The sequence below is a fragment of the Neofelis nebulosa genome, chromosome 8, assembly GCF_028018385.1.
Source record: "Neofelis nebulosa isolate mNeoNeb1 chromosome 8, mNeoNeb1.pri, whole genome shotgun sequence".
Taxonomy (NCBI): domain Eukaryota; kingdom Metazoa; phylum Chordata; class Mammalia; order Carnivora; family Felidae; genus Neofelis; species Neofelis nebulosa.
The window spans coordinates 19,631,932-19,637,089 of NC_080789.1; positions in this window are offsets into that span (position 1 = coordinate 19,631,932).

Consider the following 5,158-nt stretch of genomic DNA (forward strand, 5'->3'; position numbering starts at 1 on the left):
GAAAGAAGGGGAAAATGAAAAACCCACTTAAGCAGAATTCTCAAAGGGAATTGAATTTTGCTGACAGTAAGGGGATAAAGGGAACCTTTATTTAAGAAATTTGTATAAGACTGTATAGGGGTTCTTTGGCCCTAGTCACTCATAGGCAGTCTTGCCATTGATTGAACTACCTAGCTTAATACTTCCAGAACTAGTACAGATCTCTCTTGTAAATCCCACAATTTTCTATAATCCCAACTTTTATTTTTCAGCAGATGATGCTATTTCCCTTTCTTTACCCAGAGGACTGAAACCATTCAACATAAGCATTCTCATCAAATCTTGTCATCTCAGCCTCTAAGTTGTGGAGAAGATTGGGACTTTCTAGTATCCAAATCACAGATGAGGACATAGCTTCATCTTTAAGGCTGCATATCTGGGCTCCTACTTCTTTGCGAAGAGGACATTTTTGCTCCTTACATTCATATAGAATATCTGTTCTTTTCTGAATTGGAAACCAATGCCTTGGTTCTATTGCCCTATGCCTTGTGCCTCCCCAACATCTGCTCTTTCAGACCAACAACTCTTCCTGAAAATCTTGAAACAAATATTTCCAGGTGAAGAAAACTCCCATTTTTTTTTTTTTTTTGGCTCTGGATTCTAAATTAAAAGCATCAACAGTCCATGTGTACTACATTTATGTAATGCATAGGAAAAGGAACAAAGGCACTAGAACTCAGTTAAATTCATTCCATAAACTAGGCCCATGCTGGAACTACACCTCAAAGTTTTTTATCTTTCAACCTCCCTATTTGTAAACATCATTGTTCATATTCACTTTTTTGATATGCACCTTTCTTATGACACCTCTAATCACATTCTTGTTCCTCTAAGGCCATGAGAATATTTCAGAAATAGTATTTTCTACATGTTCCTTCTCTCATATATTCACCCAAATGTCCCCTGGTTACATCTATCCCATGAATAACTAGGTGAAATGGGTTTAAGCCTCCAATTCTAGTCTGTAGAAATCCTCAGTTCTCTCTAAGATTTCCTCAAATTCCCAAGACTTATGTTCTTATGATCTCTTCTGATCAGTTCTACATTATATTAATCCAGAATTAAATCCAGCCTCTTCACTGATTGCCATAAAAAAAGCCTCTATTCACACAAAATATATATTTTCCTAAATATACAGGGACCACAGGGAAGGACCACAGAGCAAACACCTTGGAACTCCGTATCAACCATTCTGCTTCTCCAGAGTCCTTTCTGGACATCTCACCACGGGAGATTCCTCTGTTGGCCTTTAACATACTCAGCACCTAACTTCATGTCTTTCCATAAACTCCCCTCTATTCTTACTCCCTGCCCTGTCCAGAAAACCCAGACCCCGGAGGTTTTCCTGTCTACCTCCAAAGTGTTTTTCCAGACAAGTACTGTTTCTTCCTTAAGAGGAATTCTGATGCAAGCTGTTAAGGTTGGGATCTATGTTAGTTTCTGGAAATAGTTTACTAATTCTAGTCTTGCTTCCTTTTGTGTTTTGAATGAGGAAACTGAGGCTCAGGGATCTTAAGTGGCTTGCTTACTGTAGCTCTTAGAACAGTGCTTACACAGACTACCTGATTCAGAATCACTGGGTGGTTGGTTTTTTATTTTTGTGTTTTTTAATGCTGAATTTGGGTCTACACTTTTGATCTACTGAACAAGACTCCCAAATAATTTTTAGCACACAAAACAACTGCCTTAGACTTATAACTTAAGGACCAAGGTGGAAAAAAAAGCCACGAAAAGTTGTTACAAATTTAATTTAAATCTAAGCTGTAAGAATGATAGCTTGGATTCATGCAGCACCCGAAAAGACTTTAGACAACTTTGACACAAAACAAAGTAAATACTAGTGTCATTTTGGTGGAAAGAACACCAGACTAGGAGTCAAGGCTAATTGTGTGACCTTGAGCAAGTTACTTAACATCTCTGTACCTCAGGTTCCTAGGGGAAAATACTGCTTTCTCTATTTAACTCCAAGGACTATGTGAAGGATAAAATGAGATCATGTATGAGAAAACATTTGTGGGAGGAGGGGAAAATAAATAGTTCTCTACAACTGCTAGGTATTATTTCAAAGTCCTGCTTGGGCCTGGAAAATATCAATCTTCTGCATGTTACCAATATGCTAGTAAGGCAGCCTGTGGAGTTTTTCAAGAAGCTAGTAGGATCCAAGTTAGGCAGCTCATTGCTCAGGCTGAGTAGCCAGAGAGGGGAATTCTTGATTCAGAGCAGCATCTGTTAGTGATTACGGTTTCAGAGGCATGTGCCTGAACTGAAGGCAATGCTACAGAACTGGCCATAGCAGCAGTCCCAGTGGTAAAACAGATTGCATCTTTAAAGTGGATATGAAAGGTAAACATGAAAGCATGATGCTACAATCGCATGGAGTAAAATGGTGCTTGTTTAACATCCCCCACAAGACACTCACAAGCACATACAAAGGAAAACAACAACAGGCAAAGGGTTATGTGAAAAAAGAGAACCCCAAGAAACAATTGCCGCCATCAAACTCAGAAGAGCTCACTTGCACTCTGTTAATTGCACAATATATTTGCAGAGTGGGCCTCTTTGGCATCCATTCCCCGACATGTTCTCCCTTCAAAACTCGAGTTTGTTCAATTTGGATCCCTGGCAGAAAAAAAATCCCTCATCCAAAAATCACTATGAAGTCTATCAGAGATCCGACTATAGTTAAAGTAAGTAAGTTTATTATAAATCAGAAGATATGATGGACTTGGAACAAAGACCAAAGATCTAGGCCCAGTGGGGAGAAAATAATCCTGGGACTTTCAGGTGGGTCAGGTGAGTTAGAAGTTCTGAGCACGACTGGGGTGGAAGAAGTCTAGAGGCAGATTGAGACCCCAGGGATTTCATTAGAGTGATTTTGTAAAAGTGTGCATTTTCTACCTATGAAAGGGGATGTACGTGTGTGCTCAGGTTGAACTTAAAAAGCCTGGAGCAGGATCTGTTTAAAATGTTAAAGAAAAAGTCAAGACTAGAAGTTTAAGGTAGGTCAGAATTTACTGATGAAGCTGTAATTTCAGTTGAAGGTACATGAAGGTACAAAAACATGATGTCCCACACCAGGGGAGAATCCTGGTTTTTATGAGGAATACCTAGAAGATACTCAGAAAATCAGCAATTCAAATGGCCTGGCTGGTTTAAGTCCATCTTTCTAGAAGTACATGAAGAGAAAGCAAGGAATGATGTGCCTTTGCCCAAAGTAAGTGACCAGTAAGAGAAAAGAGAGGCAAAAGCTGACTATATGATACATGTATCCAAGGACTATTTTAGTACAAGAAAGCTGCTCCAGTAAAGCAGAGCCCTGGGCCTGTGGGCTACATTCACTAAGGCCAGAGGAAGAACAGAGGAGACGAACTACAGCCACTTCTATTTAGTTAGAGGTTTGTTTCTTTGACGGCTTGTTATCCACATGGAAATGAATGGTCACCTCATAAACTAAATCTAGCCACAACTCACTTAAACCCATCCTACAGAAACTACTTTTTTAGGCCATGAAACAGACTAAGAAAATAAAATTGTGGGAGGCAGTAGAAAGGTCATTTAACTAGGCGTGAAGAAACCTGCCTGGGTTTTAGTCCCAGTTTTCTCAATTACTGGCCGAGGTGGCATTTCCGGGGACGCGGGGAGGGGGCGGGGGGGGGGGCATTTAGCCTTTCTGTATCTACTGGAAGCCTGCAGTGAGTGGACAGTGGAGGGTGGGGGAGATGGAAAGATGATCTTTAAGTTCCCTTCCAGTGAAAACAGTCTATGATTCCAGTTAGCATATAAAATAATTGAGGAAGTCTGAAAGGCTATATAACAAAACATTACCAGAGGAGACCTCAGGGGAATGGGATTAGGGCAGGGGTAGAGAGACAAAAGAAAACAATTGGAGAACACTTTCAGTAGGGAAAAAATGCAAAGGCAGAAGGGATTTGTAAGTGAAATATTAAACAAGAAAAGTTTCAGTTAGCATATAAAATAATAGAGAAAGTCTGGAAGGCCATATATCAAAACATTACGAGTAGTCAGAGTCTAAGCACGAAGCAGAAATAGTGAAGGGACTTGGGAGAGCCAACGGTGTGAATATTATTTGCCATCTCTCTCTCCTGACCTTGTTGGAAAAACCCATGGTAGAGCCACTAGACATCTCTCACTTCCATCTAACTGCTCTCTGACCTTGGGTCCCAGCCCTCCATGCCCAGTGACAGAAGGAAAGACATACAGGAGGGAGTTTCCTGCTCTGCAGTCTCTTGTACAAACCACCATCTGATTTTGTGGCACAATTTGAAGAAAGCTGAGCTTGTCTTTCATCTTATGCTGACAGTGCTATTTTCCCTGAAGATTTTAGCCTTGTGACTATGGCCTCTTATGTCATCCTGCTTCTTCTCTTTGCTCCCATAAGCTTCAGGGTCTACAAGTCTATCATGTAAGCTGTACAGAAGTCAAAAGGCCATGAAATCAAACTGTTTTCAGAAGTTTTCCATAGTTATGAGTGACCCCGTCACTAGGATTCCAAACCTCATCATGTGTGTGTTTCTGGTGGAAGATCTGGCTGTCTTCATGTGGCTAATGACCTATGTTGGTGTGGTTGCAATGGAACTACCCTCCTGATCTTAGCCAAACTGTAAATTTTCAGGGTTCCAATGAAATGTACGAACCCTGGATTATTATGTTGTGTCATGGGGATCAAGCCAAGTCAGTTATTGAAGGACTCAAACAAAACTCTATGGCATTCCAAAGAGAAAAGCAGAATAAGCCCATAGAAATAAATAAATAAATAAATAAATAAACAAACAAACAAACAAACAAACAAACTGCTGTGGGTGTCTGGGTGGTTCAGTCACTTAAGTGTCTGACTCTTGATTTCGGCTCATGCTATGATCTCACAGTTTGTGAGTTCAAACCCCACATCAGGCTCTGCGCTGACAGCACAGAGCCTATTTGGAATTCTCGCTCTCCCTCTCTCTCTGCCCCTCTCCCACTCATGTTTTCTTTCTCTCAAAATAAATAAACATTAAAGAAATTAAACTGTTGCTAAATCACCACCAAAGACGTTTTTAACATTATGCTTATACTACAAAGGACATGTCCAGTGTCTACTTCCAAACTTAAAATTTGATGT